The sequence below is a fragment of the Triticum dicoccoides genome, chromosome 4A, assembly GCF_002162155.2.
Source record: "Triticum dicoccoides isolate Atlit2015 ecotype Zavitan chromosome 4A, WEW_v2.0, whole genome shotgun sequence".
NCBI lineage: Eukaryota > Viridiplantae > Streptophyta > Magnoliopsida > Poales > Poaceae > Triticum > Triticum dicoccoides.
Window position 1 is genome coordinate 628,056,498 of NC_041386.1, and position 13,554 is coordinate 628,070,051.

Sequence of the window (13,554 nt, forward strand, 5' to 3'; positions counted from 1 at the left end):
CTTCAGGCATCAGTCTTCCTGTCGAAGTAGAGGAGGGTGGCTGGTGCTCCGGGTTGGAGGGCGAGGATGAGATAGTCCGCGGCTGCGTGGGAGATGATGCCCACGCAGCCGAGCATGAGAGGTCCATCGGGGAGGGGAGGTGCCCAGACTCCGCCACTACGACCACGTATGGGTAGACGGTCAGCATGCTTTATCTATGTGATGCATACTTGTTTGTGTACAAAAATCACCTTTATGAAGTAATGAAGTTGTTGTAACCACGGTGGTAAGGAAATCAACTTTGGCTCTTGGGAGCATATGCTCCTGCCATCAAAAATGTTTTTGTAATGTCAATTTAAAAAAAAACATGAACATCTTCATTGTCATACTCAAATGTTGTCAGTAAATTTATAGGGGGAAAGCATAAACATTTTGACCCGTGCAAAAGAAACAAGTCAAAGGCCAAATGTTACCTCCAAATATTACACTTAGTTTAGTTTTTTTTACATCGACGAAGCACCGCTATAACGTTTCACATGAAATTATCAATCCGCTTGTTACATAACAAGAACACCTACACAAAAGATTAGAATTTTTTAAAAACTTTATTTAATATTTTATTTTGAATTTACTGTTCATCCGAGAGCATATGCTCTCCAGAGCCAAAATGCCACCCGGGCTACTTTGCTAACCCGTCATTATAGTCCATGTAAAGTGGGGAGCGGATACTGTTCATCGCGGTGATAGAGCACCCTTGCAAACGCACCACATGTAAGTGTAACGGCTAGTCATTACCTATTGTTCACTAGGACGTTTTGATGTTTGCTAATGATAAAACTTATGTCATGTTCCTCATTATTAGCAAAAATGCTAGAATAGAGATTTAGTTTGCTTAACTTATTTTTGCATTAGTTCAAATATATTAAACATCCGTGTCTTATTTATTTAGTTGGTAGTTAGCACCAGACATTACATAACTACAAACATTGTTGCTCCTTGTGATTCAATTTAGACCTTGAATACTCCTTGGGAAAAAACTGCAACAATACAATGCCTTTGTGGTATAAGAAGGTTAGCATTATTCCCGCAAAAAAAGGTTAGCGTTATTGATAGAACATAGTTGTAAGTGCACATCTTGTTATAATGCTCTGTTTAACTTGTGTGATTTAATTTGAGTCCTATGAGTTAAAATATATGTCGAATATACATGTACGAATTAGATTACAATTGGAATTCTTATGAGTGGAGGGCTATGTATCTGAGTTGAATCATATAACCTGGGCCTATTGGATAAAAGCACCACGGGGTAGCTAAATACATTAGACACAAGATGTCACTAGATAGAGACCACGAGAGGGACAGTCAAGGCGCCCGTGGTAGAGTTAGCCAGACCGACCGTGACGAGTGGTCGAAGACACTATTTGATGTTCTCGAGGGCTTTTCACTGTTGTATTATGTGATTTAGTACATGGGGAGGAGCATCTATAATCACGCCCAAGGGATGTAGCCTATGTTCATTGAACCTCGTCATCTCACCAAACTGAATATTCCGGTATCAAATATGATTTATTTTATCTTGTTTCTTACCTAAATTTATTAGTTTCTTCTTTATTTGTAACAGTTCTCTAGTTGGGCGGGTGGAATTTATCTATTCCTTATATATCATTTATTTTATTTTATTTTCTAAATGAATAAAGCAGTCGGAATTTTGGAAATGACAATGCGTATATTTATTACATTAACCAAAGTGGCTTGTTGTGATTGACTATCTTCGATTGATCGATATGCGCCTCAGATTTTCTGACAAGTGATATCATGTGCTCTTAAACATGTGTTCTGGCCCGCCGGGTTTGGTTCATGATCTTAACCGCAGCGCAAAGGTCGAACTGGACACCTTACTATAGCGGATACCATTGTTGAATTGTGCAGCTTGTGCTTGACGCCACCGGGACAGAGGAGAAACAAACGAGCATTACAAATCCTAGTCCTCTGGGAATTATGGAAGCACCGCAGTGCGGTGGTGTTTGACAACATGGCTCCGTCATTGACAACAATTCTTAAGCGTGTCGAGCAAGAGGGTAGGGCTTGGGCTGCCACAGGTCTACTCAAGGGCGATCTTGGACAGCTCCTTGAGACTGTTAGTAGGGCTTTGATTGTGTAATAGGTTAGCGTGCTAGTTTCATCCAAATGTAACCGAGCTATCTTGCCTTTTTCTTTTTCTAATCAATATAATATGATATTCACAAACTCATGTATGAAGTGATCGTCCAACCCTCTTCATCGCCTTCCTTCTCTGGGAAGGCAATATGCTTCTCGATGCTCCGCCATCGGCGTCTCTTGGATCCGACAAATGATTGCCCGACCACTGCATCAACAATGATTCCCTGGCTCCTACGGTGACCCATAGGTCAAGAGTAGTGGCATCGAAGTCGAGTGTGGGGAGAAGACGTCGTTGATACCCCAGGGACCGGTGCATGATTTTACCTTTCTACAATTTTTAGTGCCCATCTCCCCTCGTTCCTCTTTTGATGACAAATTCTTGGCTCGAGGACAACGGAGTGAGGTGGCGTTGTGCCACGCCTGTTTGGCCCAGGCTCACGCTGGACGAGCAGCGCCAGGAAGAATCAATATAGTAGGAACCATATCCTTAGGTCAAAGCTAAAAGCCAGCATTATCAAAGCTAAAAAAATTGTTCAGGAATGATAGAAACATATATCATAGTTCAAGAAACATATTGTATCAGACTTCGTTCGGAACCAACACATTATCAAACAAAGACACAACAGTTAATGTTCAAGGATCAAACAAGCAGTCTCATGCCGACGGCGTCCAACCTGGACGACGACGACACCTGCGGCGAGGCGTGCAGGTAGAAGGTCATCTCGGCGATGACGCGGCAAAGGCGAAGGTCCACCGTATATGCAGGAAGCAGGAAGGACGTGGATGATCGCCTGGACATGGTACGGATGAATGAAGGCAAGCGACTCCCTGGGCAGCCCGGTTTGTTGCGTTGTTCCACATAGCGTGGGAACCTTCCTGGCGCCAATTGCACTCCCGGTCATGGAAAGTCCATAACTCAAGCAGGGTTGGTGCGGCTCGTCCATGATTTCCGTGTAGCATATGTGTCCCTCAGACAGCGTGGCGCACCGGAGCCACTCGAGGTCCCGTCAAGGTCCCAGCGGAGAAACCCAATCTGAAAACAATTTATCGCATCGACCCAACACTTAAGTATGTTGTCACAAAATTTCGTATCAAAATTCAAAATATTGCTCGACATACAAAAATGATAAACTTGGCATCGATGTGATAATGGGCCAAAATCTAAAGCCCAACTTATGCTACGTAGTAGTACTATTCAATGTTGAATTTGTCATTTTTATTTTCTGACATATGTTTCGAATTTTCATTTGAAATTTTGGTGATTGTGTTGTGTGAAGAATGTGCTATTTTTCCAGAAATTTTTGAATGTTTTAAAATGTGCTATGAGGAGTTTAGTAAGCACCCGGTGCACCCGTTATTTTCCCGTGGTCTTTGTGTGATGGGAAAAGGTTTGGGCTTTGCATGTTGAAGGAGTCGGTTTTAGTGACTTTTATTCTTTTAATCTGACTATGGTAGCTAAGCAAGTTTCAAGACTTACTCAGAACCCGGATTCAGTATGTGTGCACATGTTCTTAAGGCTAAATTTAACCCTAACTAGCAAATTATTCATGCTGGTATACGATGGTTTGATCATCATTCACATGGCAAATTAAGTATAGTGGCCAACATTCAAACATGGGCATATTTGGAGAGTGGGTAATGAAGAAAACATCAACATATGGGGAGACCCATGGATCCCATATATGTATGAACAGGAGGCTAATTACGATATAAGAGGAACAGAACAGTGATGTTTCGCGTACTAATTAAGAACATGCATGAACAGATAACGCACAATCAATGTAACTTGTTGAATCAAAGAAGGATGATCAATCAATCAATCATCAAACAAGCTAATAAGGATTGATCATATGATTCAACAAACAATAGCAGTTCAAGAAACATATGGTATCAGACATTCTTCAGAGTTCGTTCGGAACCAAGACAGTATTAAAAACAAAGACGCAGCAGTTAATGTTCAAGCGCGGAGCCTCAAGATGCCGATCAAACAAACAGCCTCATGCCGACAATGTCCACGCATGCAGGAACCTGGACGAGAGCGACTCCTGGGGTGGGGCGTGCAGGTCGAAGGTCATCTCGGCGACGACGCGGCGAAGGCGGAGGTCCACTGCGTATATGCGGGAACCAAGAAGGACGTAGATCATCGCCTGGACATGGTCCGGGTGAATGAAGGCAAGCGACGCCCTGGGCAGCCATGTGGCTGCGCCGTCCCACAGAGCCTGGAAGCCCACTGAAGCTTCCCGGCGCCAAGTGCGGTCCCTGTCATGGAAAATCCATAACTCCAGCAAGGGGCGGTGCGCCTCATCCACAATCTCCGCGTAGCGGAGCTGCCCCTGCTGGTGCCGGCACAGGGTGGCGCACCGGAGCCGGTCGAGGCCGACGGCGCCGGGTGGGCGGGCTCTCCCGGGTGGGAGAGGCAGGAAACGGAGGACATCGTCCCCGTCAACCTCCCACCAGAGAAAACCAACCCCGAGATCGCACCACACGATGCTGCGGCCTTGCGCCACCACGCCCTGGCCATCCCAGTGCCAGTCGCCGGTGACGCCATCCACCTCCACCGCCACCGGAAAGGCGCCCCACGAGCTGGTACAGCTCTCGTAACGGAGGAGCGAGGTCTCACCGGGCTGCAGCGCCAAGATGCTGTAGTCGTCCTCGCCGTGGGAGACGATGGCGAGGCGATCCGGCAGCAGCACACCGAGGAGTGCGTCCGGAGGGGGGAGAGGGGTCGCGGTGCCGGACGTGACGTTGCAAATATAGTAGAGCGTGTCGTCGGCGCGGGCGTGGAGGAGTAGGTGCCCATGGTCTGCCACCGCGGACACGTACGGGTACGGCTCGTCAGTCGAGGTGAAGGCGCCCGAAAGATGGTCGCCGACGACGAGGGTGCTCAGCAGCGGTGGTGGCGCCGCCCCGAAAACGACGTCCATCCCCTCCGGCATGTCGGCCTCGACTCGAGGAATGCAGGCGAGGAGAGACCACTCGGCGGTCTGGATCTGCAACTCGGCTCTGCACATCGATCGACATCGCGATCAAGAAATCTGGAATGGAACCCGTCCACTTCAAGGGGTCGGAGTAGAGAAGGGGGAGGAGGTTGAGCTCTCACCTCGGAGCGGAGGAAGCGCGCGGCGGCGCGTGGCCGTGGGCGGTCCGGGGCGACGGATGAGGGTAAGCCTCTGCGGGAGCGGCTGGGGGGTCCTGCCGCCGTTCCTAACTCGCCGGTAGATGGAAATGAAGCGGACGAGGTCGAGGATGACGTCCTCGACCCGCTTCCACCCACGGGTCGAGCGAAGGCGGCGAACCGCGCGGTAGAGCCTGACGAAGACGCCGCGGTCGACGTCGTCCTCCGCGCCGTCGTCGTCGAGGTCGAGCATGTCGTCGTCGCCGTATGGCTCGGAGGCGAGAGGGCGGCGGGAGCGGGACGACCCGCTCTCAGCGCGGCGGCTCCGCCGCGCAGGAAGGCGGCCAAGGGCCCCCCGCGCGCGTGCTCGTCGGGCTCCGCGACGGGGCGGTGCAGGACGACCTCCTCTCCCTCGGTCCCACGCGGTCGGAGTCGAAGGGGCGCGCGGCGGTCACGGATGACGGCGATGAGGTTGGAGAGGGTGGGGCGGGTCCGGCGGAGGAGGTCCCCGGGGCGCTGCAGGAGCTCGTCGATCGCGGGGCGCACGGCCGCTCTCCAGCGAGGCGACCCGGCGCGGATGGAGTCGGCGGCGGGGCGGAGCAGGGCGGAGGCGCGGGTGGCGGCGGCGCGGAGCGCGAGAGCAGATGCGGCACCGAGGCGCGCGGCTCCGGTGATGACCCGGGTCCACGTCGTCATGGCTGCGGGCGGACTGGCGGTGGCTAGGGTGGGGAAGCGAAGAGGGGGCGCGGCCGGGCTTTGGTTGGTTGTGTCGTGTGTGGGGGAAGAGAGGGGAAGAGAGCAATGCGAGCGAGGGGGTTGGGTTTCTACTTTCCTTTGAGCGCCGCGGCGGGTAGGTCGGTTGGGTTCCACCCGGTGGCACGCGTGCACGCGACGGTCGACCGATCCATCCATCCAAGCGGCCAGGGCCGGCGATCTAGCTACGTGTTCTCCTCGCCCTGATTGGTCTGGTGGAGTCCACAGGAGCAACCAAGCTCAGCAAAGTGTACCACCTGATGCATGATCCATCCTGGCTCTCACTTAGGAAGAACAAATGTACTACTCGATCTAGTTAATAATGTGCGTGCTAAATCAATTTGTCCCAACTAGCACTTTCGAAGAGCTAAAATGTGGCATGCATGGATCCGGATTATCTGCACACTAGCTAGCTAGAGAGGGAGATCAACACCAACATTAATTAAAACCCTAACCTACCTACACACTGGAGAAGGATCGCTCCATATGCATGGTTGGAATACCATCTTCTCTCGCAATATTCATTTTTCGATTTATTCCAACACCAGATCATAACTTTTAGTGTAACCATCTTTATTAGTAGGAAAGTCTAAATTAGAGAGCATGTGGTCAGAACAAAAACATCTAAGTGATGCCCACTTCTATCTTGAAAGCTGTCCGGGTCGGATTAGCATGCATAGGTTGAAATATTTTACAAAACTAGATCTATCACCCAACGGATGACATATATATATGTGTTGCTTTTGGCATTTTGTCCTCTTCGCCGTATTGTTATATTCAGGTGTTATCACCCTGCATGCATTGTTTTGAAACCCATGCATGCATTGCTTCTAACCCTAAACCTTCACCCTATACGTACGTGTGCACCCATATATGTGTGTGTGCACACTTCCCTTCTGCCTTACATGCAAAAAAACGTTGGCACATGCAACTCACGGCCTGCGCCCAACACGCGCCCGAGAAGGAGTATGACGTGACGGGCCGGAGAAATAACGTACCGAACCATGAGAAAATGGTTAATAAATTTTCACCTCCTTTCAATCACGACATCATAAAGTAAGAGAGCTCGATCATACGTACCGCGAACAACCAAACTCTGCAACCATACCAACCGATGATCCACCCCATCTGATCAGTCAATGATCCAACCCATGAAGTAAGAGAGCTCGATCATGACGATTACGAAGAACAAATGTACTGTAATTAATAATGTGTTAAATCAATTTGTCTCAACTAGCACTTGGGAAGAACTAAAAGGTGGCATGGACCTGAATTATGAACATCCTAGAGATGGATCAACACCGCCATTAATTAAAACCCTAACCTACCTTCAGACTCGAGATGGATCACTGTTAGACTGTATTTACATGTGTATATTGTAACGTTGTATACCACCTCATTATATATATATATGTGATAGGCCACCCCTAGAGGGTTGTGCTGGTTCCCCCCAAAGCTTATTGTCTTACATGGTATCACGCTAGGTTACGTCCGCTTCCGCCTAAAAACCCTAAACCGCCGCCGCCGCCGCCGCCGCCGCCACCGCCGCCGCCGCCGTGCCCGCCGTCGCCGTCGCCCGACTGCTATGACGTCCGCCGCTGCATCCGGCTCCACCGCCACCGGTTTTCTGCCGGCCTCCCTCGCGGCACTTCTCTCGAGGCCGCTGGATGCCGCCTCCCTTCAGGCGCCGATCGGGACACGGAGCGTCGGCTCCCTCTTCGCGCTCCCGCCGGCTGCTACTTCGCCCGGGCAGGCGCTTGTGGCCCACACCGCCGCCGCCCCGTCAACCGCGGCTGTCGCGCCCTCGGCCACTGCGCCGCTGGTGGCGGAGGACGTCGCGCTGGCAGGCTTCGCGGCGTCAACCGCGGCCATCGCGCCCTCTGTCACCGCGCCGGCTGCCCCTCTGACTGTCTTCACGGTGGTCTCACCTCAGCCAGTCTCCTTGATGGGATCGCAGCCGCCGCCGCCGTTTCACTTCGGCCATCTCATCACCATCAAGTTGTCGTCGGACAATTACATCTTCTGGCGCGCGCAGGTTCTTCCGCTTCTTGGGAGTCACTATCTGCTTGGCTATGTCGACGGCTCTCTCCCTTGCCCTCCTGCGCTGGTTGACAGCGTGCACGGTCCGGTCTATAATCCGGCTCACCGTGCCTGGACAGGGCAGGATCAGGCGAACCTCTCCTCCATCCAGGGGTCGCTCTCTCCGGCCATTGCTGGGCTTGTTGTCTTCGCCAAGACGTCCCACGAGGCATGGACTATTCTTGAGCGCTCGTTTGCGGCACAGTCGCAGGCTCGTGTATCTAGGCTCCGTCGCCAACTTGGGGAGTGTCAGAAGCTTGACTCCACCGCCACTGAGTTCTACAACAAAGTCAAGAGTCTCGCCGACACGCTGGCCTCCATTGGACAGCCCCTCACCGACTCCGAGTTCAACTCGTTTATTGTCAATGGTCTTGATGAGGAGTATGACGCCCTAGTCGAGATCATCAATGAGAGGGGCAACTCCACGCCCATGCCAGCACACGAGGTCTTTTCACGCCTCCTGCTTACTGAGCAACGAGTCGAGACGCGCCGATCCAGGGGCAACGGTGCCCTCTCGGCAAACGCCGCCACCAAGGGTGGTCGCTCCTCTGCTTCATCCAGGGCTCCTTCGGGGCAGTCACCACCACCCGCCTCGGCCCCTCCTCCTACTGCGACGCTACCAGGGGCTGGCGGTCCACGTGTGTGCCAGCTTTGTGGTCGCGATGGGCACTGGGCCTCGAAGTGTCACAAGCGCTTCCAGCGGGGTTTTCTTGGTCTCGGCAATGACGGGAAGGATACACGCAACTTTGCTCGTCAGGTCGCCATGGCTGATCGTCCGCCGCCGCAGAAGCCACAGGGACACACTCAGTCCTACTCCATTGATCCCCACTGGTACATGGACTCTGGGGCGACAGAGCACCTGACCAGTGAGATGGGGAAGCTTCACACTCGTGAAGCCTACCATGGCTCCGACAAGATCCACACCGCCAATAGAGCAGGTATGCACATCTCTCATATTGGTCAAGCATCACTTCTCACTAGACATGCCAATAGGAGTCTTCAACTTCGCAATGTTCTTCGAGTTCCATCTGTGACACGTAATCTTCTTTCAGTTCCTAAACTCACTCGTGATAATAATGTGCTTTGTGAATTTCATCCTTTTGATCTTTTTATTAAGGATCGGGGCACGAGGGACATTCTTCTTAGTGGGCGGCTCTGCCAAGGTCTCTATCGTCTGGAGCATCCTGGCGTCGCTCGCGTCTTCAGTGGAGTTCGGGTATCTCCGTCACAGTGGCATGCTCGTCTTGGTCACCCGGCCACACCTATTGTCCGGCATGTTTTGCGTCGTCATGAGCTTCCTAGTGTGTCTAGTAATAAAGATGTAGCAGTGTGTGATGCTTGTCAGCAGGGGAAGAGTCATCAACTTCCTTTTTCGAAGTCTAGTCGTGAGGTGAAACATCCTTTAGAACTTGTGTTTTCAGATGTATGGGGTCCTGCTCAGACTTCTGTTAGTGGTCATAATTACTATATCAGTTTTGTTGATGCTTACAGCCGCTTTACCTGGCTTTATCTTATCAAACGTAAATCTGATGTGTTTGACATTTTTGTTCAGTTCCAAAAACATGTTGAACGCCTTCTCAAGCACAAAATTGTTCATGTTCAGTCGGACTGGGGTGGCGAGTATCGCAACCTCAACTCCTTCTTTCAGTCGCTTGGGATCACTCACCATTTAGCATGTCCACATACACATCAGCAGAATGGTTCAGTAGAACGTAAGCATCGTCACATTGTTGAAGCTGGTCTGACTCTTTTGGCTCATGCATCTGTTCCGTTTCGTTTTTGGAGTGATGCTTTCACCACTGCATGTTTTCTCATCAATCGTACTCCCACTCGTGTTTTGAATATGAAGACTCCCATTGAAGTTCTCCTTAATGAACAACCGGACTACACCTTTCTCAAGGTGTTTGGGTGTGCTTGCTGGCCCCATCTCCGTCCATATAACAAGCGTAAGCTCGAGTTTCGTTCCAAGAAGTGTGTTTTTCTTGGTTATAGCTCTCTTCATAAAGGATACAAATGTCTTCATGTGCCCACTAATCGTGTCTACATCTCTCGGGATGTTGTGTTTGATGAGCATGTTTTTCCCTTTGCCAAACTCCCTGTGTCCACTACCGAGCCACCTGTCATGCATTCATCCTCTGTTGCTTCTGACCAATTTGATGATGTTGTATATTCTCCTCTATTGTTGCCTAACCATGGTGCAGGCACTGGTCGTGGGGCTCGTTTGGAGATTCTGGAAGTGCCATCTTCCTCTTCGTCGCCATCGCCTTCATCCTCGGCACCTTCTGTTGTGCATGAGGAGCACATGGCGCCCCTGCATGGCCTCGGTTTCCGTGCTCATGCACGGCCGATCGACGTCCTGGCCCGGTCGCCTCTGGCTTCTGGGCTGCCTTCGCCATCGTCGCGTCCTGCAACCCCGCCGATTGGGCCGGCCTCCTCGGTCCCCGTCTCGCCCAGGGCGTCGGGGCAGTCATCACCAGGCCTGGCCTTGCCCGCCCCTGCCTCGCCCAGGGTGTCTAGGCCCTTCTCACCAGGGCCGGCCTCGCCTGCTCTCGCCTCGCCAAGGCCGTCTGGGCCGGTGTCACCGGAGCTGGCCTCGCCCACTCTCGGTTCGCCCATGGCCTCTGAGCCCCTGTCGTCGGGCCAGTCTTCGCCATGCAACCCGGAGTCGTCTGTCCCGAGCTCGCCTGAGGTGATTCCTGCATCTCCGGCGACCGTCACGTCTCCGTCACCTTCGCCTCCGCCAGCTCCTGCTGCTGCTCTACATCCACATACGCGCAGTCGGAGTGGCATTTTTTAGCCTAAGCAACGTCACGATGGCACAGTTGCTTGGTTAGCGGCGTGCATGTCTGCTGCTCTCGCAGATCCATCCTCTGAGCCACGCACGTATCAAGCTGCTATGCGCATTCCTCATTGGAGAGAGGCCATGGAGCAGGAGTATCAAGCGCTTCTTCGCAATCAGACATGGACTCTTGTTCCTCCACAATCACGGGTAAATGTCATTGATTCCAAATGGGTTTTCAAAGTGAAGAGGCATTCTGATGGGTCCATTGAGCGCTATAAGGCTCGTCTGGTTGCTCGTGGTTTTCGACAGCGTTTTGGACTTGACTATGAAGACACCTTCAGTCCAGTGGTCAAGCCTACTACCATCAGACTTCTTCTCTCTCTGGCTGTTACTCGAGGTTGGTTTCTTCGTCAGCTTGATGTTCAAAATGCTTTTCTTCATGGTGTCTTGGCGGAGGAGGTTTACATGCGCCAGCCTCCGGGTTTCTCTGATCCGGATCGCCCTGATCATCTCTGTCGTCTGTCTAAGGCAATTTATGGTCTGAAGCAGGCTCCTCGTGCTTGGCATGCTCGTCTTGCAATGGCTCTTCGTGCTCATGGTTTTGCATCATCAACTGCTGACTCCTCATTGTTTCTTCTTCAAAGGCCTGAGGTTACTATGTACTTGTTGGTCTATGTAGATGATATCATTTTGGTCAGCTCCTCTCAGTCGGCTGCTACTGCGCTTGTTCGCTCACTTGGTGCTGATTTTGCGGTCAAGGACCTTGGGAAGCTTCATTACTTTCTTGGTGTGGAGGTTACTTCTCGTGCTGCTGGCCTTGTTATGACGCAGAAGAAGTACTCTCTGAATTTGTTGCAGCGAGCTGGGATGCTTAAGTGCAAACCGACGACTACACCCATGTCTACCACTGATAAGCTCAATGCTGTTGATGGTGTGCTTCTTTCTTCTTCTGATGCGACAGAGTACAGGAGTATTGTTGGTGGGCTCCAGTACTTGACGATCACGCGACCAGACATTTCCTATGCTGTTAACCGAGTCTGCCAGTATCTGCAGTCACCCCGTGACACTCATTGGTCTGCTGTTAAGCGGATTTTGCGCTATATTCGTTTCACGGTGGCTCATGGTTTGCATATTCGGCCGTCTGACTCTGGTTGTCTTTCAACATATTCTGATGCAGACTGGGCTGGCAATCCGGATGACAGGCGATCCACGGGGGGTTATGCTGTCTTCTTTGGCTCTAACCTGATTGCCTGGAGTGCTCGGAAACAGGCTACTGTCTCGCGTAGCAGTACTGAGGCTGAGTATAAGGCTGTGGCCAATGCCACATCAGAGATCATCTGGGTACAGTCCTTGCTTCAGGAGTTAAGTATACCCCAATCACAGCCTCCTGTTCTTTGGTGTGATAATATCGGTGCTACATACCTTTCTGCAAATCCGGTATTCCATGCCCGAACGAAACACATTGAAGTTGACTATCACTTTGTGCGTGAACGTGTCTCTCAAAAGCAACTACAGATCAAGTTTATTTCTTCCAAGGATCAACTTGCTGACATCTTCACCAAGCCATTGCCTTTGCCACAGTTTGAGACTTGCAGGCGCAATCTTACCCTTCTAGATTCATTAGAAAGTGGCTAAGATTGAGGGAGGGTGTTAGACTGTATTTACATGTGTATATTGTAACGTTGTATACCACCTCATTATATATATATGTGATAGGCCACCCCTAGAGGGTTGTGCCGGTTCCCCCCAAAGCCTATTGTCTTACAATCACTCTCATCCCGTCTGTCGCCAAAGCATGACTCCAGTGGAAGGGGGCTCATGGGTTCGCCCCCGGCAGAAAGAGGTGGGGAACCAAACCAAGTGTATCGAGAGCTGACTCGTGTATGGTGTTCTGTTCTATATGGTTGTTGAAGAACCCATGTGGTTCAAATACCATCTTCTCGTGTAGTTTTTTTTTATATTTATTCCAATAGCATATCATAACTTTTAGTTTAACCTTTTTTATGGGAGTATGAATTAGAACATGTGGTTGGAACAAAAAAAATCAACATCTTAATATCTAAGTGATGTCCACTTCTTGAAAGTTGTCTGGATTAGGCATTCATGTTTTGAAACATTTTACAAAATAAGACCTATCGGCTATCACCCGCCCATAACATATATGTGTCGGTTTCGGCATTTTCTCCTTTTCCTTGTATGCATGCTTCAGACAGATGTGCATGCTTCAAACCAGTGGCGGAGCTACGTGTTAGCTGTGGGGTCGGCTGACCCCACAGCTTTTCAGCAAAATAGCCTAAAAATACTGTACAGTCACTGTTCATTGTGAATAAAAAAATCCAGAAAACTAACGATGAACCCACAGATTTTTTAGGCTGGCTTCGTCGCTGCTTCAAACCCTAAACCTTCAGCCTAAGTACTAAGTACTACATACGCGTGCCCCGAAAAATGTGTGTGTGTGTGTGTGTGTGTGTGTGTGTGTGTCGGCACATGACGTGGCACACGCACGGCCTGCACCCAACACAGGCCCGAGAAACAATATGATGTGACGTACCAGAGAAATAACATACCGAAAACCATGGCAAAATGGCCGATCAAATTCCATCTCCTTTCAATCACGAGGTCATAAAGTAAGAGAGCTCGATCATACATACGGCGATCAACCAGGCTCTCTCTCTCTCTCTCTCTC